Below are 24005 nucleotides of genomic sequence, written 5' to 3'. Positions count from 1 at the left end.
ATTGTCAAGATACCCTACATAAATAGCAGAGATCATCAGGCTGGATTTAAAAAAGTACACATATCTAACTATATGCTGCCCAGAAGAAACACACTTCAAAAAAATTTTTTTTAAGATTATTTATTTATTGAGAGAAAGAGGTAGCTTATGAGCCGGGAAAGGGCAGAAAGAGGAGAGAATCCCAGGCAGGCTCTGTGGGGAGCCTGACGTGGGGCTTGAACTCATGAACCATGAGATCATGACCTGTGCCAAAGTCAAGAGTTGGTTATTCAACTGACTGAGCCACCCAGGCACCAACACTTTAAACATAAAGAATTAAATAGACTAAAACTTGAAGTATGGAAAAAGATACAGCATGCCAACTTCAAAATAAAAAAAAAAAAGCTGGAATGGTTATAGTATCAGACTAAAAATCCAAATAAGTCCAAACAGAATAAAGGAACACACACACACACACACACACACACACACACACACACATACATACACACACCAAACAAAACACACACTAAGGCACATCATAATCAAAGTGCTGAAAAGAAATCATAAAGAAAAAAATCTTACAAGAAGTCTGAGAACAAAGACACATTGCTTATAGGCTAATAGTAATAAGGTTGACTGCTCTTCATCAAAAATAATGCAAGCAAGAAGACATTTTAAAAAAGTCACTAAAATACCATTGAAAAAAATAAGACGCAACATCTAATTTTATATCCAGCAAAATACATGTTAAAAAATCAAGTGAAATAAGTTTTTTTAAATAATAAAGGATTAACATGATTTGTTACCAGCAGACTTGCTCTTTAAGCAACATTAACGAAAATTCTTGAGGCTGAAGAAACATAATAGATGAAACCTCAGCTCTCCATACAGAAACACAGAATGCTGGCAATAACAAATCAGTAAGTAAATATAAAAGGCTTTTTTTCTTATTCATTAAATTTTATAGAAATAATTAAGGCAAAAATAATAACAATATTCTATGGAACTTTTAACAGATATAGAAGTAAAATGTGTGAAAATAATAACTCAAAAGGAAGAAGGAAAGCATAGACATAAACTGTTTGAAAGCTGTTGTAATTATAAACATAAAATATAAAGCTGTATTTAAAATAATATAATATTATTTGACTTTGAATGTGATGAATTAGAAATATGCATATAGTTCTGGAGAAACCACTAACAGAAAAAAAAGAGGCTAGCTTATAAGCCAACAGAGGAGATACAATGTCAAACCATTTTTAAAAAGGAACAGAATAGGCAGAACAAGTTTAAAAGATATAGCAAACTTAAACCTGAAATATCAATAAATAAATTAAAGTGACTTAAACTCTTCACAAAAAAGGTATACATTGGCAGACAGGATATTAAACTAAGACCAAAATGTATTTTGTTACAAGAGACACAAACTAAATATAAAGACACAAATAGTTAAAAGTAAAATTATAGAAAAATATATACAAATCATAAGATAAAATGGCTATATTAATATCACATAGACAAGACTTCAGAAAACATATTATTAGTGATAAAGAGGGTCATTTCATAATAATCAAAGGGTTAATTCATCAAGAACACATGATAATCCTAAATGTGCATATACCTAATAAGTCCAGTAATCAGTTTCAAAATACATGAAGCAAAACTTACCTAAATGAAAGAAGACATACTGAATTGAGAATTATACATGGAACCTTCAATACATCTTTGTCTGTTGTCATTGAGGTAACATGCAGACTGAAAATCAGTAGGCTTTTTCATACCAAATGTTAATGAAAACATACCATATCAAAATATATGGAATTCAGGTAAAATGAATTTAAAGAAAACCAAAAGAAAATTGCACAGTTCAGGGGTGCATGGGTGGCTCAGTTGGTTAAGCATTCAACTCTTGATTTGGGCTCAGGTCATGATCTCATGGTTTGTGAGTTCATGCCCCCCCATTGGGCTCCATGTTGGGCATGGAGCCTGCTTATGATTCTCTCTCTCTCTCTTTCTCTCTCTCTCTTTCTCTCTCTCTCTCTCTCTCTCTCTCTCTCTTTTGCTCTCGCTCTCTCCCCACCCCATACCTCCGACTGTCTCTCTCAAATAAAAAGAGATGCATAGTTCTAATGCTTATGATATACAAGAAGAAAGATCTCAGATCAAACTACTACCTTAAGGAGCATTAAAAAAAAAAAAAACAACAAAGAGCATATTAAACCCAAAATAAGCAGAAAAGAAAATGATAAATATAAGAGCAAAAACCAATAGAATAGACAACAGAACATTAGAGACAATTTTTAAAATGAAAACTAGGCTTTTCAAAAAAAGATTGATGAAAATGACAATCTCCTAAAAAGGAAGGCTTATCTGGAACAAAAGAGTCAAAACCAAATGACTAATATGAAGGGTGAAAGATTATCCTATTTATATAATCTCTAGAAAGTGCTATCCAATCTATAGCAACAAAAGAAGGTGAGTTTTCCTGAGGTGGGAGGCAGAGGAAAGGGGAAAGAAGGAGAGTTTGCAAAGAGGAAACTTTTGAGATGGAGTTAAAAATAAATGACTATAGGGGCGCCTGGGTGGCTTGGTTGGTTAAGCGTCCGACTTCAGCTCAGGTCATGATCTCATGGTCCATGGGTTCGAGCCCCGCATCGGGCTCTGTGCTGACAGCTCAGAGCCTGGAGCCTGTTTCGGATTCTGTGTCTCCCTCTCTCTCTGCCCCTCCCCTGTTCATGCTCTGTCTCTCTGTTTCAAAAATAAATAAACGTTAAAAAAATTAAAAAAAATAAAAATAAAAAAAAATAAATGACTGTAGAGCTAAATAAAATCTGAAATATCAATCTTCTGGAGGTGTTTGAGGGCATAAAAAGTTTCCTTATACAACACAACAAATCACTAACTGCAAAAAAAAGGTCCTAAAATATACTTCATTAAAATTAAAGAAACAAAACAAAACCCTACTGCTCATCCAAGTACACCATTAGAAAACGAATAGGCGAACCATTAATTGGGAGAAAATTCTTGCAATATATGTGTCTGACAAAGGATTTGTAACAAGAATAATATATAAATATCAACTCCTACAACTCAATAATAAAAAGACAAACAATACAATAAAAATGGGCAAAAAAATTTGAACAGCTACTTCACAAAAAAGTGTATGAAAGACTAATAAACACATGAAAATTCCTTGCAATCATTAGTTATCAGGAAATTTAAATTAAGACACAACAAGGGGGTGCCTGGGTGGCTCAGTCGTTAAGCATTAGACTTTGGTTCCAATCATGATCTCATGGTTCATGAGTTTGAGCCCTGCATGGAACTCTGTGCTGACAGCTGAGAGCATAGAGTCTGCTTCAGATTCTGTGTCTCCCTCCCTTTCTGCTCCTCCCCCACTTGCACTCTGCACCGCTCTTTCTCTCAAAAATAAATAAACAGGGGCACCTGGGTGGCTCAGTCGGTTAAGTGGCCGACTTCAGCTCAGGTCATGATCTCGCGGCCCGTGAGGGCTGTGAGTTTGAGCCCCGCGTCGGGCTCTGTGCTGACAGCTCAGAGCCTGGAGCCTGTTTCAGATTCTGTGTCTCCCTCTCTCTGACCCTCCCCTGTTCATGCTCTGTCTCTCTCTGTCTCAAAAATAAATAAATGTTAAAAAAAAAATTAAAAAAAAAACCAAACATAAACACAATAAGATATCTACTATATATCCCTAAGGTGGATAAAATTAAAGAAAACGATGAACTCCCAAGTTACAAAGGTGTGAAATGAGAGTGTTCATATACTGGTTGTGGAAGTGTAAAATATTACAACTAACTTGGATATTTATCTGAAATTTTCCCATGAAGTTAAATATTTATCTATTTTTGAGTAAATATATTATTAGATAGATATATTATTAAGTAAATATATTATTACATAAATACCTAGCAACTCCATTTCTTGGGCTCGAACTCACAAACTGTGAGATCATGACGTAGGCCAAAGTTGGACACTCAAACAACTGAACCACCTAGGTAGCCCTCAAAAACTTTAATTCTGACTAAAATAAGTAAAATACAAAAGAATATACATCAATATATCATTTGGTTCTATTCATATGTATTTCTAGAACAAGAGAAATATATATTGAGAGAAATCTGAAAAGCAGCTGCTTTGTATGAGGCAAGGGAAATAGGGAAAGGATAATGCAAGTAATCTATATTTTTACAAAGATGTCTGTTCTTCTTGTGTTAGTAATATCCAAATGTGTTGAAATATACCCTTAAGATATGTACATTTCTCTGTATATTATTCCTAGGTAATTTAAGGAAAACAAAAGAAAAACACAGGTATATGCAAAGAAGATCAACATGATCAAAAACAAAGAATATTAAATAGAAAGAGAATCATGTGGGTTAATGAAATGAACTAGATTTAAATTTAAAATTTCTGTTCATTAAAGGACACCATTCAGAGGGTGCAAAGAAAGATTGTGAGAAAACAAAGACTTGTGTATAGAATATGTAAAAAATTTCTTCATTTAAGGAAGAAAAGGACAAAGAACCCCTCCCAATAGGTGGTAGATTTGAACAAGGATTTCACCAGAAAAAAAAAAAAAATCTAAATGGATAAGTGCCATATGAAAAGGTGTTTATCCTATTCAATAATTAAGAAAATGTAAATCAAAACCACAAGATAACTACACAACCACTAAGAGCTAAAAAGTAAAAACAACTGAAAATGCCAAATGTTGGCAAGGCTGTAGAATAGAAACTTATTATACACTGCAGGCAGAATTATAAATTCATATAACTACTTGGAAAAGTTATATGGAAAAGAGTTTGGAAGGATTCACTCAGGTGAAAATATTATACAAATCATATCTTTATTTTATTTATTTATTTATTTATTTATTTATTTATTTATTTATTTATTTTTAATATATGAAATTTATTCTCAAATTGGTTTCCATACAACACCCAGTGCTCATCCCAAAAGATGCCCTCTTCAATACCCATCACCTACCCTCCCCTCCCTCCACCCCCCATCAACCCTCAGTTTATTCTCAGTTTTGAAGAGTCTCTTCTGCTTTGGCTCTCTCCCACTCTAACCTCTTTTTTTTCCATCCCCTCCCCCATGGGTTTCTGTTAAGTTTCTCAGGATCCACATAAGAGTGAAAACATATGGTATCTGTCTTTCTCTGTATGGCTTATTTCACTTAGCATCACACTCTCCAGTTCCATCCATGTTGCTACCAAGGGCCATATTTCGTTCTTTCTCATTGCCACGTATTACTCCATTGTGTATATAAACCACAATTTCTTTATCCATTCATCAGTTGATGGACATTTAGGCTCTTTCCATAATTTGGCTATTGTTGAGAGTGCTGCTATAAACATTGGGGTACAAGTTCCCCTATGCATCAGTACTCTTGTATCCCTTGGGTAAATTCCTAGCAGTGCCACTGCTGGGTCATAGGGTAGGTCTATTTTTAATTTTTTTAGGAACGTCCACACTGTTTTTCAGAGTGGCTGCACCAGTTTGCATTCTCACCAACAGTGCAAGAGGGTTCCCGTTTCTCCACATCCTCTCCAGCATCTATAGTCTCCTGATTTGTTCATTTTGGCCACTCTGACTGGCATGAGGTGATATCTGAGTGTGGTTTTCATTTGCATTTCCCTGATGAGGAGCGACGTTGAGCATCTTTTCATGTGCCTGTTGGCCATCCAAATGTCTTCTTTAGAGAAATGTCTATTCATGTTTTCTGCCCATTTCTTCACTGGATTATTTGTTTTTTGGGTGTGGAGTTTGGTGAGCTCTTTATAGACTTTAGATAGTAGCCCTTTGTCCGATATGTCATTTGCAAATATCTTTTCCCATTCTGTCAATTGCCTTTTAGTTTTGTTGATTGTTTCCTTTGCTGTGTAGAAGCTTTTAATCTTCATGAGGTCTCAATAGTTCATTTTTGTTTTTAATTCCCTTGCCTTTGGGGATGTGTCAAGTAAGAAATTGCTGCAGCTGAGGTCAGAGAGGTCTTTCCCTGCTTTCTCCTCTAGGGTTTTGATGGTTTCCTGTCTCACATTCAGGTCCTTTATCCATTTTGAGTTTATTTTTGTGAATGGTGTAAGAAAATGGTCTAGTTTCATTCTTCTGCATGTTGCTGTCCAGTTCTCCCAGCACCATTTGTTAAAGAGACTGCCTTTTTTCAATTGAATATTCTTTCCTGCTTTGTCAAAGATGAGTTGGCCATACGTTTGTGGGTCTAGTTCTGGGGTTTCTATTCTATTCCATTGGTCTATGTGTCTGTTTTTGTGCCAATACCATACTGTCTTGATGATGAGAGCTTTGTAGTAGAGGCTAAAGTCTGGTATTTTGATGCCTCCCGCTTTGGTCTTCTTCCTCAATATTACTTTGGCTATTCGGGGCCTTTTGTGGTTCCATATGAATTTTAGGATTGCTTGTTCTAGCTTTGAGAAGAATGCTGGTGCAATTTTGATTGGGATTGCATTGAATGTGTAGATAGCTTTGGGTAGTATTAACATTTTAACAATATTTATTCTTCCAACCCATGAGCATGGAATGTTTTTCCATTTCTTTATATCTTCTTCAATTTCCTTCATAAGCTTTCTATAGTTTTCGGCAGACAGATCTTTTACATCTTTGGTAGATTTATTCCTAGGTACTTTATGTTCCTTGGTGCAATTGTGAATGGGATCCATTTCTTTATTTGTCTTTCTGTTGCTTCATTATTAATGTATAAGAATGCAACTGATTTCTGTACATTGATTTTGTATCCTGCCAAAATATATCTTTGCTAGTATCTTTGCTAAATTTATGTATCAGTTCTAGCAGACTTTTGGTGGAGTCTATCGGATTTTCCATGTATAATATCATGTCATCTGCAAAAAGTGAAACCTTAACTTCATCTTTGCCAATTTTGATGCCTTTGATTTCCTTTTGTTGTCTGATTGCTGATGCTAGAACTTCCAGCACTATGTTAAACAACAGCGGTGAGAGTGGGCATCCCTGTCGTGTTCCTGATCTCAGGGAAAAAGCTCTCAGTTTTTTCCCCATTGAGGATGATGTTAGCTGTGGGCTTTTCATAAATGGCTTTTATGATCTTTAAGTATGTTCCTTCTATCCCGACTTTCTCGACGGTTTGTATTAAGAAAGGATGCTGAATTTTGCCAAATGCTTTTTTTGCAGCCATTGACAGGATCATATGGTTCTTCTCTTTTCTTTTATTAATGTGATGTATCACGTTGATTGATTTGCGAATGTTGAACCAGCCCTGCATCCCAGGAATGAATCCCACTTGATCATGGTTAATAATTCTTTTTATAAGCTGTTGAATTGGATTTGCTAGTATCTTATTGAGAATTTTTGCATCCATATTCATCAGGGATATTGGCCTGTAGTTCTCTTTTTTTACTGGGTCTCTGTCTGGTTTAGGAATCAAAGTAATACTGGCTTCATAGAATGAGTCTGGAAGTTTTCCTTCCCTTTCTATTTTTTGGAATAGCTTGAGAAGGATAGGTATTATCTCTGCTTTAAATGTCTGGTAGAAACCCCAGGGAAGCCATCTGGTCCTGGACTCTTACTTGTTGGGAGATTTTTGATAACCGATTCAATTTCTTCGCTGGTTATGGGTCTGTTCAAGCTTTCTATTTCCTCCAGTTTGAGTTTTGCAAGTGTGTGGGTGTTTAGGAATTTGTCCATTTCTTCCAGATTGTCCAGTTTGTTGGCATATAATTTTTCATAGTATTCCCTGATAATTGCTTGTATATCTGAGGGATCGGTTGTAATAATTCCATTTTCATTCATGATTTTATCTATTTGGGTCCTCTCCCTTTTCTTTTTGAGAAGCCTAGCTAGAGGTTTATCAATTTTGTTTATTTTTTCAAAAAACCAACTCTTGGTTTCACTGATCTGCTCTACTGTTTTTTTAGATTCTAAATTGTTTATTTCTGCTCTGATCTTTATTATTTCTCTTCTTCTGCTGGGTTTGGGGTGTCTTTGCTGCTCTGCTTCTATTTCCTTTAGGTGTGCTGTTAGATTTTGTATTTGGGATTTTTCTTGTTTCTTGAGATAGGCCTGGGTTGCAATGTATTTTCCTCTCAGGACTGCCTTCACTGCATCCAAAGCATTTGGATTGTTGTATTTTCATTTTCATTTGTCTCCATATATCTTTTAATTTCTTCTCTAATTGCCTGGTTGACCCACTCATTCTTTCGTAGGGTGTTCTTTAATCTCCATGCTTTTGGAGGTTTTCTAGACATTTTCTTGTGGTTGATTTCAAGATTCATAGCATATTGGTCTGAAAGTATGCATGGTATGATCTCAGTTCTTTTATACTTATGAAGGGCTGTTTTGTGACCCAGTATGTGATCTATCTTGGAGAATGTTCCATGTGCACTCGAGAAGAAAGTATATTCTGTTGCTTTGGGATGCAGAGTTCTAAATATATCTGTCAAGTCCATCTGATCCAATGTATCATTCAGGGCCTTTGTTTCTTTATTGACTATGTGTCTAGATGATCTATCCATTTCTGTAAGTGGGGTATTAAAGTCCCCTGCAATTACCACATTCTTGTCAATAAGGTTGATTCTGTTTGTGAGTAATTGTTTTATATATTTGGGGACTCCCGTATTCGGTGCATAGACATTTATAATTGTTAGCTCTTCCTGATGGATAGACCCTGTAATTATTATATAATGCCGTCTTCATCTCTTGTTACAGCCTTTAATTTAAAGTCTAGTTTGTCTGATATAAGTATGGCTACTCCAGCTTTCTTTTGACTTCCAGTAGCATGATAAATAGTTCTCCATCCTCTCACTTTCAATCTGAAGGTGTCCTCAGGTCTAAAATGAGTCTCTTGTAGACAGCAAATAGATGGGTCTTGTTTTTATTTTTATCCACTCTGATACCCTATGTCTTTTGGTTGGCACATTTACATTCAGTGTTATTATAGAAAGACTTGGGTTTAGAGTCATTGTGATGTCTGTAGGTTTCATGCTTGTAGCAATGTCTCTGGTACTTTGTCTTACAGGACCCCCTTAGGATCTCTTGTAGGGATGATTTACTGGTGATGAATTCCTTCAGTTTTTGTTTGTTTGGGAAGAGCTTTATCTCTCCTTCTATTCTAAATGAGAGATTTGCTGGATAGAGGATTCTCGGCTGCATATTTTTTTCTGTTCATCACATTGAAGATCTCCTGCCATTCCTTTCTGGCCTGCCACGTTTCAGTAGAGAGATCCGTCACGATTCTTATTGGTCTCCCTTTATATGTTAGAGCACGTTTATCCTAGCTGCTTTCAGAATTTTCTCTTTATCCTTGTATTTTGTCAGTTTCACTATGATATGTCGTGCACAAGATCGATTCAAGTTACATCTGAAGGGAGTTCTCTGTGCCTCTTGGATTTCAATGCCTTTGTCCTTCCCCAGATCAGGGAAGTTCTCAGCTATTATTTCTTCAAGTACACCTTCAGCACCTTTCCCTCTCTCTTCCTCCTCTGGAATACCAATTATGCGTAGATTATCTCTCTTTATTTTCTAATTTTCCCCTCATACTCCTGGATTTTTTAAATCTTTTTCTCAGCTTCTTTTTCCATAATTTTACTTTCTAGTTCACCTATTCTCTCCTCTGCCTCTTCAATCCGAATTGTGGTCATCTCCATTTTATTTTGCATCTCATTAATAGCATTTTTTAGCTCCTCCTGGCTGTTCCTTAGTCCCTTGATCTCTGTAGCAATAGATTCTCTGCTGTCCTTTATACTGTTTTCAAGCCCAGCGATTAATTTTATGACTATTATTCTAAATTCACTTTCTGTTATATTGTTTGAATCCTTTTTGATCAGTTTGTTAGCTGTCGTTATTTCCTGGAGATTCTTTTGAGGGGAATTCCTCCGTTTGGTCATTTTGGATAGTCCCTGGAGTGGTGCGGACCTGCAGGGCACTTCCCCTGTGCTGTGGTGTATAACTGGAGTTGGTGGGTGGAGCCGCAGTCAGACCTGATGTCTGCCCCCAGCCCACCGCTGGGGCCACAGTCAGACTGGTGTGTGCCTTCTCTTCCCCTCTCCTAGGGTGGGATTCACTGTGGGGTGGCATGGCCATCTGGGCTACTTGCACACTGCCAGGCTTGTGGTGCTGGGGATCTGGTATTAGCTGGGGTGGATCGGCAAGGTGCACAGGGGCGGGAGGGGCAGGCTCAGCTCGCTTTTCCTTCAGTGATCCACTTCAGGAGGGGCCCTGTGGCACCAGGAGTGAGTTAGACCTGCCGCCAGAGGGATGGATCTGCAGAAGCACAGCGTTGGGTGTTGGCGAGGTGCAATAAATTCCCTGGCAGGAACTGGTTCCCTTTGGGATTTTGGCTGGGGGATGGGCGATGGAGATGGTGCTGGCGAGCGCCTTTGTCCCCTGCCAAGCTGCATTCTGTCGTCTGGGGCTCAACAACTCTCCTTCCCGTTGTCCTCCAGCCCTCCCACTCTCCAAGTAGATCTGTTAACTTATAACCTTCCAGATGTTAAGTCCTGCTTGCTGTCAGATCACACTCTGTCCAGCCCCTCCTCTTTTGCAAGCCAGACTCGGGGGCTCTTTTTGGCCAGCGGGCTGCCCCTCTGGCCCAGCTCCCTCCTGCCAGTCTGTGTAGTGCCACCGCCTCTCCGCCCTTCCTACCCTCTTCCGTGGGCCTCTTGTCTGTGCTTGGCTCCGGAGACTCCATTCTGCTAGTCTTATGGTGGTTTTCTGGGTTATTTAGGCAGGTGTAGGTGGAATCTATGTGATCTGCAGGACAAGGTAAGCCCAGGGTCCTCCTACGCCACCATCTTCCCACTCACAAATCATATCTTTAACTCTATTACCAGGATAATGTATGAACATTGTATTAGTCAAGATTCTCCAGAGAAACAGAACCAAAAAGAGATTATATTATATTTATTATATTATGTTATATTATAAATTATATATGTCACATATATCTTATATATATCACGTATATATACATGTATATATCTTACATATATATATGAAACTTATAAGAAATTAAGAAATTGGCCCATGTGAATATGGAGACTGGGAAGTCCCACGATCTGAAGTTGGCAAGTTGGAGACCCAGGAAAAACATTCCTGTCTGATTCCAAAGTCTTGAGGACCAGGAGAGTCCCTGGTGTAAGTTCTAGTCCTAAAGCTGGTAGGCTTAAGACCTAAGAAGAGCCAAAGTTGCAGTTCTCATCCAAAGGCAGGTTTTTGCTCAGGCAGTCAGGCACAAATTCCCTCTTAATCATAGGAAGGTCAGCCTTTTTGTTCTATTCAGGGCTTCAACTAATTGGATAATCACCTGTATTATGGAGCACATTGTGCTTTATTCAGTATACTGATTCAAATGTTTACCTCATCAAAAAACACCTCAAAGACACACCCAGAATAATGTTTGACCCAATACCTGGGCACCAAATGGCCCAGTCAAGTTCACACATAATATTAACCATCATAAACATGCATACCAAATGACTAATATAAAACTGTCCAAACACAGCATAGGAAAAATTAAAGACTACATGCATGTATATCAACACTAGAATCTATAATAAATTTTGGTTTATTGTTACAATGAAATAGTATGTAGCAATAAAAATAAATAACAGTGACTAGTAATGACAGGGATAAAGCCCATAAACATAATTTTGAAAGAAAAATGTATATAAACTATTAGATACTGCATACTCCTGTTTGTGCCTAGTGAACGTTAACTATAGATTGAGATATCAGGTGCCTGGTAATGGGGGAGAGAGAGGTGTGAGAAAGATTATGAGGAGACGGGGGTTGAGTACTGGAAACAGTGTGGAAATAGTACTATTTCCAGATGTACTGGATGTTATATTAATAGTCTATTCTTTGACTTTAGAAATGGTTTGAGAGGTGTCCACTTTGTGACAACTGATTGAGAAATATGTTGTTTTGTGTGCTTTACTATAATATCAATTAAAGAGCTAAAAAATTAGCTTGTTCTTAGAAATACAAATATAATGGAGGAAGAAGAGACAAGGAAACTATGTAAATTAAAATAGTAACAAAACAGTGAGTGAGCCGATTTGCCAGATATATGTAACATAATAGTTATGACTGCTCTGGTGTAAGAATAGAAAACTAGACAAATGGAATAGTATTCTACCCAGAAAAAAATAACACCCGTATGGCTATTTCACATATGATACATCTGTTATTACTGATCAGAAGAAAAATAACTATCTTTTCAATAAATGATAGAAAATTTGGCTATCTGTATGAAACAAATAAAAAAAATCATCTAAAATAAATTTACATGCTTAAAAAACCTGAATTTGAATGACAAAATTATAACATTTTTAGAAAATAATATACGATATTATACTCAAAAATTCAAAGAAAGAATTTATTAAATAATACAAAAAAATGCAAACCTAAACAAAATGATAAATTTGAGTATATTGAAATTAATAAAGTATTACCCAAAGTAATCTATGATTCAATGCGATCTCTATCAGAATCCAATAACATTTATCACAGAAAAAGAAAACGATCCTAAAGTTCATATGGGACCACACAAGACCCTGAATAACCAAGGCAACCTCAACCAGGAACAAAGTTGGAGGCATCACAGTTCCTCATCTCAAATTGTATTACAAAGCTATAGTAATCAAAGCAGTACAGTACTCAAATATAAATAGACATATAGACCAATGGAACAGAATAGAAAGCCCGGAAACAACCCACACATATATGGTCAACTAATCTTTGACAGAGGCACCAAGAACACAAATGGAGAAAGAATAGTCTCTTCAATTTGACACTGGGAAAACTGGATTTGCACATGCAAAAGGATAAAATTGGATTCTTATTTTATACCATACATAAAAATCAATTCATAATTACAGACTAAAACATAAGATCTAAAACCATGAAACTATGAGAAAACGGAAAAAAACTCTTTCATATTGGTCTTCATACTGATTCTGTGAATACCAAAAATATAAGCAACCAAAGCAAAAATAAACAAGTGAGATTACTTTAAACTAAAGGCTTTGGCCCAGCAAAGGGAACAATAAACAAACTGAAAGACAACCTACTGAATGGGAGAAAATATTTGTAAGCCATGTGTCAGATAAAAGGTTAATATTCAAAATATGTAAGGAACTTATACAACTCAATAGCAAATACAAACAAACAAATGCCCTGATTTAAAAAAAAAATGGTCAAAAGAACTGAATAAACATTTTTCCAAAGAAGACATATTAATGGCTAACAGGTACGTGAAAAGGAACTCAAAATCATTAATCATCAAGGAAATGCAAATTAAAACCACAATGAGATGTAACCTCACACTTTTTAGGGTAGGTATTATCAAAAAACCAAAATATAACAAATGTTGGTGAGGATATGAAGAAAAGGGAAATTTTGTTCACTGGTAGTGGCAATGTAAATTGGCACAGTCATTATGGAAACCAGTATGGAGTTTCCTCAACAAATTAAAAATGAGGCTACCATATAATTCAGCAATCCCCTTCCAGGTATTTAGCCAAAGGAATTTAAACCATGAGTTCAAGGAGACGTCTACACTCCCATGTTCACTGAAGCATTATTCACAATAGCCAAGATATAAAAACAACCTAAGTGTCTGTTAATGGATAAATGGATAATGAGAATGTGGTATACATATACAATGGGACATTATCAGCCTTAAAAAGATGGAAATCCTGCCATTTGCAAGAATATAAAGAGAAAGAAAGAAAGAAAGAAAGAAAGAAAGAAAGAAAAGAAGAGAAAAGAAAACAAAAGAAAAGAAAAAAGAAAAGAAAAGAAAAAAGAAAAAAGAAAAGGAAGCAAGCCTGACTGCAAAAGAATAAGCACTCAAGGGACACTAAAGAATTGCACTCCCTCAATAAAACACTGCAAACTCAGAATAACAACACATCATGGAAAAAGGGAAATGATGCTTAAGCAAACTAGATATGTTGCCAAGTCTAAAAAAGTAAATGAATTTGGGAGGGTTAAAAGGGTTACCACAATGTTAGACACTAACATGAAAAATGGAAAAGTCTAAATTAAAATCCACATATTTGCAAAGTGAAACCACAGGATAAGAAGCCTGGACACTGTGGAAGCAGGGAGCGATTATTAAAAAATCACAAGTAAACTTTTGAGGCTTGGTGAAATGCTTGCTATCTTGATTAGGGTGATGGTGTCACAGGAGTATAGTATGTCACCAAATTGTACTATTAAAACAAATGCAGTTTATTGTATGCTCAATACAGTTGTAACAAAGTTAAAAACAAAATCCATAAAACTATTGCAGAAGTGCTCCTGTTGTACAATTAGGGATAAAGTGAGTAATCTGGCACTGGGGTGAGCCCATTCTGTGTGGCTGGAGTTGAAGTATTCTATCCTGTAATAACATCCACGGGCATGAGCCCATCACTGCAGGAGCTGCTATCATTCTGTCTCCCCACTCTGTTCAGTTTTTTTTTTCTTGGTGGCATAGATTCACAGAAATACTGTTAAAATCTATATCCTCTGGCCCTTCTAGACTTTGAGTGTATGTTTCTTTGTGTTTAAATGGGGGGGAACCAGAGAGAGTGCATACGTCTTGTGAGTCTGTTGTCAGAGGAGACATATCAGAAATTTAGAAAGTCCTGGTCTTATCCAAATCTGTTAGAGAAAAACATTTTTTTTTTTCCTGAAACATATTTTGTCTATTCTCTTCTCAGCTTAAACAAGTGCTCATTTAGATTCTTGGTAGAAGGATTGAAATACAACTATACTTGAATAATAAAACTATACATCAGCACATTCTATGTGGCTTATGGGAAGATGATGTTATTATCAGTGATTATAAAGAAGGCAAGAAAAATAAACTGAAATGAAGTAAATTATTCTGGTTTGTTGGACTGTGAACTGCTTTATGCTTTTCATAAATAGTTGAAGACATATCAGGACAGGTCGAACTGAAAGGTTACAGGCTGCATACTCTGGAAACACACAAATCTATGGAGTGTGTGTGAGTGTGTCAAAGGAGTATGTGTCTGTGTATGCTACTACTTGATTGTATTAGCTCTCTTTTTTTCCAAACAATATACTTATCCTGGCACTTTCTCACACTTTCATATTCCATTAGCTATATGTGCTAATAATTTCAAAATCAAAGCCCATACATAGATATATTGTTGAATTATAAACTCGTTCTAGCCCTGCATTCTAGTCTATTGAGTATTTCATGGAACCTCAAATTCAACATCATATTTATCACCTGCAAAATGGGGGTTATGATTTAAATACATATTGGCTCAAAACCAAAATATACTCTTAATGTGGTTCCTGGTTTCAAAAGCCTGTGAAACTCTGAACTATAATAAGCTGCCAAGAGGATAAAGCCTAGCATCTGTATCATGGTTTAGAATAATCTTCTCATATCACATATCACAATATATAACCTATTTTATATTTCCTTCATTCAATTTTAAGTTTTATGGGGGCAAGAAATATGTCTTTCTAGACCTCCATGGAACTATTACAATATAATTCAAACACAGGCAGCTATATGGCACTCAGTAATATCCTTGAATGCATAATAAATAAATAAAATAGGTAAAAAAAACCATAATGAGATCATTCGTAAAAAAAAAAGATCATTTGATTTTCAGTCAATAAATGTGTAAGCCCAAATTAATATGAGATTTTATTTTCCTTCTAAATTAGCACTAAAAGAGAGTAGTAATGTTTTAGTAAAGGTATTCCACATTGGTGGAACATAAACAATGAAGGTAAGTAACCATATATCAAGGTTTTACAATATGTGTGCCCTTTGACTTAGTAATTCCATTTTTAGCATTTTTATATAAAAAATTAGACAAGTGTCCAAAAGATATCTACTTCTATTTTACTTATAAATAATAATAATAAAAGAAAAAGAAACAATATATGTGACCCAATATAATGCATTGATTAAATACATTATTGCACACAAAAATGATGAAATACTGTTCATCCACTAAAAGTCACTCACAAATAGCATTTGAAGATATGGTAAATGTAAGTAAATAGAAATAAAACAGCACAATAAAAAGTTGCATATATAACAAATATCAAAGGTGGTTATGCCTGAATGATAAATAATGTGTTTTCATTTTCTTACCTACATTTTCTAAAATTTCCAAATTTCCTGCAGTACATATGTATTACTTAATGGTAAGTAATAACTTAAGTAATAAGTTATGGTAAGTAATAACTTAAATAAGCTATTTAAGCAACACCTTATCTGTGAAGCTTTCCTTATTTGTCTAAAAGGAATCTTAAATGAAAATATAAGTGCTGACATGAAATACCTGTAATTTCTCATTTGAGCTGGAAAAATGTAATAAACCTATAAAGCACAGATTGTATAACACTAACTTGTGAGCACAATTTAAAAACTTATTCAGAATTACTTTTATAGAAAACATTGTAGCTAATCAACATCAAGCCTTAGTTAATGCCATTGATTCTTAAGGCAAATAAATTAAACAGAGAAATATTGTTAATTATTAACATATCAATACCACACTAAACACCAAAGTTAATTTGTGGAACCCCATTAAATTACCATAGATCGTTCTCAATTTGGATGCAAGTTATATACATATAAGTTTATCCCTTATCTTATCAGAAAGCTACATATTTTAATTTATCATTTTACATACAACAATTTCCTCCAACTAAACATAATAGTAATCTTTGAATATCTCAAATTTGTTTTCCACAGCGCAAATCTAATAATCTCCTTTGAAGATGTACCTCTTGTGATGTTGTATTTCTGAAGTGATCTACCATTTTTTAACGAAATCATACTAGTCTCAAAGCACCAAAAGAGAGAAAAATTTCAGCACAATCTTTTATCTTTCCTTTGAGGTATGTGAATAAAATTAGTCAAAAGGATATTAGAATTACTAGTAGGCATATTATTATTTATTATTAATATTTTGTATATACATAGAATATTTTTTTCAAGGTGTCCAGGATAGTTTCCTATGTCTGACAGTAATTCTCACATAAACCTTTCTTTTCTTTAATAAAAACCACTATGCTAGTTAAATACAAAAAGCACAAGAAAATACGTAACTTCATTAATTGATCAATTACATGTTAAATGATTGTAGAAATGTCACTATTTTCCTATGATTAGTAAAATGGTTTGCTTGAAAAAAGAACTTCTGGATCCAAATATCTCTTTTATGCAATTGGCATGTGGACAAATGACTATGTCAAGAATTCTTAAGCATGGACCCACAGTAACTGTATAAAAAAAATGTTGTAACTTCTTGCATTTTCCAGAGGAGATGGTCCATAACTTGTACTAGAATCTCAAGCTACTTGTAACCATGAAAATTAAAGACAATGATTTTAATGATATGCCATTTTTAAATAAAATTATTTACACGCCATTTAAAATATTTTTGGTTGTATGTATTTCTTTTATACCATAACATCTTTAATATCCTTTTTCAGGAAGAGACTTTGTTGACATTGCTAGATTCTATATATTATCCCTGGATACTTTTAGAAAAACCTGAGGGGCACCTGGGTGGCTCAGTCGGTTAAGCGTCCGACTTCGGCTCAGGTCATGATCTCGTGGTTCGTGAGTTCAAGCCCCGCGTCAGGTTCTGTGCTGATGGCTCAGAGCCTGGAGCCTGTTTCAGATTCTGTGTCTCCCTCTCTCTCTGACCCTCTGCCATTCATGCTCTGTCTCTCTGTGTCTCAAAAATAAATAAAGGTTAAAAAAAAATTAAAAAAAAAAAAGAAAAACCTGAAGTAGTTGAACAGTATCATTGTTCTCCCAAGCATCCCTTCATACCTTGAATCACCAAATCAAGGAAACAGTCAGATGTATCTGCACCTGAGGATAAAATATACACAGCTGTTCATGATTTTGTGGCTAGACACACAATAAATTGGAGTGGAGAAACGGTATTTTATACAAAAGTAATCTATAATCCCTTCTGTATGTTGAGACAAAAAATGTCTAGTTTTCTTTCAATTGCCTACTACCTGTCCTTCAAATATATTTCAATGAGGTCCTTTTCATGTGTTTCATTTTGCCATTTCAAGTTGAAAATGAGAATTTTCCCTGCCATTTGCATCCTACATCCATTTCTTTCATGTGTGGCTGTGAAAAGCAAGTCTCATTTTTGTTTAGTTCTCATTGAACATTGCATTCATTAAATCTACAGAACCATGTTTCAATATGGGCTGATTGTGCACACATTAGGCATGCTCAAAGAGTAATTAGTGTTTCATAATGACAGGCATACATGAGATGCTAAAGTCTTTTTACTGAAGGTATATGGAGAGAAAATTATACAATATACTAGTGTAAATTCAACTTTTCCACTAAATACAATTCTTGTTATGAATCCTTAGAAAATAAAGGTGGAAAAAACACATTGTTAAAATAAGATGATTGTTTTCTCTGCACAATTTTACTGGTCTGGCAATAATTAAGCCTCAGTTGGACTTGGTCTCTAAAATGTCTGAAAGAAATGAGAAAATACTTCTTACATTTTTCTCACATTATCTTTTCTAGAATTTTAAGAAACTCTAGACTGTTTCATGATTTCATCAAAACATCTGATCAGTAATACATGCCCCATCTTTGTTGAGGACAAAGTACTTCCACTAAGTTAACCAATTCAAGGTCATGACACCTTGATAATTTGCCTTTTTGTCATTGTTGTGATAGAAAGATAATTGCCAGTAGTGAAAATGAGTACCTATTACAGACTTAGGGTTTCACTTGATGCTGACATAAAGAATTTTGTGGAGGGGCGCCTGGGTGGCTCAGTTGGTTAAGCGTCTGACGTCAGCTCAGGTCACGATCTCACGATTTGTGAGTTTAAGCCCATGTTGGGGTCTGCACTGACAGTTCGGAGCCTGAGGCCTGCTTTGGATTCTGTGTCTCCCTCTCTCTCTGCCCCCTCCCCCATTCACACTCTGTCTCTGTCTCTGTCTCTCTCTCAAAAAAAAATAAACATAAAAAAAAGACTTTTGGTATTGGCACAAAAACAGACACATAGACCAATGAAATAGAATAGAGAACACAGAATTAGACCCACACATGTATGGCCAGCTAATCTTTGACAAAGCAGGAAAGAACATCCAATGGAAAAAAGACAGTCTCTTTAACAAATGGTGCTGGGAGAACTGGACAACAACATGCAGAAGGATGAAACTAGACCACTTTCTTACACTATTCACAAAAATAAACTCAAAATGGATGAAGGACCTGAATGTGAGACAGGAAACCATAGAAATCCTAGAGGAGAAAGTAGGCAAAAACCTCTTTGACCTCAGCCGCAGCAATTTCTTACTTGACACATCTCCAAAGCCAAGGGAATTAAAAGCAAAAATGAACTACTGGGACCTCATCAAGATAAAAAGCTTCTGCACTGCAAAGGAAACAATCAACAAAACTAAAAGGCAACTGACAGAATGGGAAAAGATATTTGCAAATGACATATTGGATAAAGGGCTAGTATCCAAAATCTACAAAGAACTCACCAAACTCCACACCCGAAAAATAAATAATCCAGGGAAGAAATGGGCAGAAGACATAAATAGACACTTCTTCAAAGAAGACATCCAGATGGCCAACAGACACATGAAAAGATGCTCAATGTCACTCCTCATCATGGAAATACAAATCAAAACCACACTGAGATAGATACCACCTCACGCCAGTCAGAGTGGCTAAAATGAACAAATCAGGAGACTCTTGATGCTGGCGAGGATGTGGAGAAACGGGAACCCTCTTGCACTGTTGGTGGGAATGCAAACTGGTACAGCCACTCTGGAAAACAGTGTGGAGGTTCCTCAAAAAATTAAAAATAGATCTACCCTATGACCCAGCAATAGTACTGCTAGGAATTTACCCAAGGGATACAGGAGTACTGATGCATAGGGGCACTTGTACCCCAATATTTATAGGAGCACTCTCAACAATAGCCAAATTATGGAAAGAGCCTAAATGTCCATCAACTGATGAATGGATAAAGAAGATGTGGTTTATATATACAATGGAATACTACTTGGCAATGAGAAAAAATGAAATCTTGCCATTTGTGACAACATGGATGGAACTGAAGAGTATTATGGTAAGTGAAATAAGTCAGTCAGAGAAAGACAGATACCATATGTTTTCACTCATATGTGGTTCTTGAGAAACTTACCAGAAGACCATGGGGGTAGGGGAAGGGGAAAAAAAGTTGCAGAGAGGAGGGAGGCAAACCATAAGAGACTCTTAAATACTGAGAACAAACTGAGGGTTGACAGAGGGTGGGGGAGAGGGGAAAGTGGGTGATGGGCATTGAGGAGGGCACTTGCTGGGATGAGTGCTGGGTGTTGTATGGAAATCAGTTTGACAATAAATTATATTTAAAAAGCAAAGAATTTTGTGGATATTAAAAACTAGGAAGCAAGAAATATTTGTGACCTGTGCATGGTAGTAACAAGTAATGAAGAGGAGCAATAGGAGATATAGAAAAATAAATAACCAAAAATTATCTCCAGAAGGTGCCCAAATCAAATTAAATAAAGATAGAAAAACAGTGGGTGGCTCAGTCATTTGAGCATCCGACTTCAGCTCAGGTCATGATGTCGCAGTCTGTGAGTTCGAGCCCCGCATCGGGCTCTGTGCTGACAGCTCAGAGCTTGGCGTCTGCTTCAGATTCTGTGTCTCCCTCTCTCTCTGCCCCTCCCCCGGTCATGCTCTGTCTCTCTCTCTCTCTGTCAAAAATAAATAAACATTAAAAAAAAGGCAACCTCCCTTCACACATGCAGATCAAACAAGTCACCAAAGTCCTCAGACTCTGCTTCTAAAATTGTACGTAGGAATATTTCCCAGTCCAGTTCTCCTCTCTATCTGGCACTGCTACCATGGTTCAGATGCTGTTCAACAGCAAGTGATTTATTTCCTTGGTGGCCTCGTCTTGACTCGTCACCAGTCTCGTCTTTCTTCAAGTTCTTCCTTACAATGCTGGCAGCTTTGTATTCTGAAATAAGAGTTCTGATTTGCTAGGCTCCAAGCTTAATTAGATTTCTGGTGGCTCCTAGCTGCATAAAGATAAAATTTTAAATTTTGAATGGAGTGTACAGAGCACTTCACAATCTGCAATCACAATCTTCACTTCATCCACTGACATTTACTTCTACAGGTCTGATTACAACCATAGATAGTGGTGGGGAGGAAATTATGTTTTGTTCCTCTTTTTATCCCTATTACCTGGCATAGCTCCTGCACCTAATTCATGTTCAATTACTCAATAATTATTTATGAATTAAATACTGACAAAACAGAAATGTTAAATCGACATATAACTATCAGGAGATATCTATCTAATTAAACAGTACTCTATTAAAATTTTTGAATCATAGTTTCTAAATCTGTTTGAAGGCAACATAGCATAAGAGATAGAACACTAGAGACACACTGTCTGAAAAAAAGTGGTACTTTTAGTTTCTACCATACTGAGTGATGAAGTTAAATAAAGTATTCATTTTATGTTCATCTATGAGTAAAAGATATTACTCCTTGCCCTATCTAATTCTTAGGGTTCTTATAAGGCTCAGATGAATTAATACAATTAAAGTGCTTAGTAGAAAGTTTATCTAAATTATCATTTTACATTGTATGAGTTAGATAAGGATTGATTCAGAGTTTAAACTATACCTTCCAACTACTATCTGCTAGATATAGCAAGCTTGAACACCAGAAATGGTTATTTAGCATTTGTTGGCATATTCCAATGGTTAGGTGAAAGTCAAATGCTGCAAATAGATTTGAAAAAATCTACTTTTCAAGCTTGTACAGGAAAGCTTAGCAAAAATGCTTTATTGTTTCCCATAAGCTTCCATAAATAAGGAAAACATTCCTCTCTTTTAATACAATAATATTGAGTCTGTGGTTCCCATATTTGCTCTGCATGTGTTTGATTACTCTCTTTTTACTTCTGAATCCATAATAATTATGTGCTAATTTCTTTCTGTTACTTGATGAGTAGCCTTTAGAAATTCAAGTGTTGCTATATACGAGGTCCTGAAGTGTAAAATGACTGAGTAAACCTAATGCATGCCTCAAAACTGATTTATTTGTCAATACAACAATAATAATAACCTTAATTAGTCCCACTTTCTTTTTCTTTTTTCCCCGCTCTCATTCATATTTTGGGTTATATTGATAAAACTAGTTCAGTTAATCATCAGGAAATGTCTATGTGGATTGAGGTAATCAATATGACTATTTTTAGGTGAACTGACTAGATATTTTGGCATCCTTCAGTATCATCAGTCATGATTCATACTGATAGTCCATTTATTTGAAGAGATAGTCAAGGAAGTCATTGGCAGAATAAAAAATAACACTCTAAATCCGTATTTCTTAAATTCTCCAGGAGTACATGTCTTCAACAGTAAGAGAAATATATAAAATTGGTGACATTTCCCTCTCAGTGTTGTCCAGATGGATCCCTAGAGCCCAACCTGTTTGCTTCATTTTCTGTGGCATGCTGTCAAGATCCGGTAGGCAATAAGACTCACTAGAAAGAAAATATTAAGGTGGCCCAACTTCTATTTAGATCTGTAACTGCTACTGGGTTTTAGTGACTGTCACTGATTCAGAAGTATTGGGGTTTCAGATCTCTCTTATAATCTACACACAGGAAGAAGTTGGAGACATCTTTATACACAATGACCCAGGCTACTTCTCAAAGGCTATTAAAATAATGTGGTTTTGTTCATTATTTATAAGTATTTTAAATCACATAAATATACCACATAAGTTCAATATCCAGATATATGCTGTGATAACATATTGCCTACATCTTGCTATACTTTGTAGTACATCCATCCATGCTTTATGAATACCAGTTGAAACACATTAAAAACGTCTTTAAGTACTACCCCCTAAATCTCATTTACCTTCCCTCATCTTTCACCTCCTAATCAATAGTGCTTATTCTTATTCTAGTTCCACCTAGACTCAGTTTTTTGTTATAGTATAGCACTTGTTCAAAAACCAATGAAAAAGCAGAGGATTGGAACACTGACAGTCTTAATGCTGGTGACTGAATAATTTTCTGAACTAGTCATGACTGCTTTCATAATGGGACAGTCCCCTCTCTCACCCAAAAAGAGTGCAAACGTTGGCCTGGCTCTCGTCACACGTTTACGTACCATGCTATCCTCTGCCTTTAAATGTCATCCAACTGATTTAGAGCTAGTCTTCCGATCTACACCAGACCAAACCAGGTCAAGTCTCCTAAGGAAAGGAAAAACCTGAGAACATTCTGGACACATTTCTGTTCCTATCCTTACCATCATCATCCTGGGAACCCTGACTCTGAGCTTTGTTTTCCTCTGTTATGAGTTACATTTTCTCTACCATGATATTTTTTCTTTTCTTGCATTTAAACCCTATTTTATAGAAAACTGATAGTTTGATGAGATGTTTTGCTTAATTGCCCTGTCCTATATCTTGATTAGGGCCACATCTTATTATCTCATTTCTACGAACTGTCCAGAAAAGGTAGATCTGTAGAGACAGCAGATCAGTGTTTTCCTAGGTCTGGGAATTCGCTATAAATAGGTACAAAGGAATTTTGGGAGGTAATGAAAATATTTTAAAACTGGATTGTCATAATGTTTGCACAACTCTATATATTCACTAAAAGTAATAACTTAAAATGGGTACATTTTCTTTCATGCAAATTATATCATGCAAATGATGCCTCAATAAAGTTATAAAAATACATATTCAGCAACAAGGTATTAAAAGAGATATAAATAAAACGAAATTGCCATTATATTGATAATTGTTGAAGCTCATTGATAGATAATGGGGTTTGATTTTAGTATTTAATAGCTATGTGCTTTTTACACTTAAATGTGATGAAAAGAAAGGTAAAATTATAGGAGATTATATAATCACAGCAAAAACACTGTGATTAATAAATACATCTAGATATGTTTAATACTTATTTGTTCCC

This window comes from Panthera tigris, chromosome B4, assembly GCF_018350195.1.
Source record: "Panthera tigris isolate Pti1 chromosome B4, P.tigris_Pti1_mat1.1, whole genome shotgun sequence".
NCBI classification, from domain to species: domain Eukaryota; kingdom Metazoa; phylum Chordata; class Mammalia; order Carnivora; family Felidae; genus Panthera; species Panthera tigris.
This window is presented reverse-complemented; position numbering follows the sequence as displayed.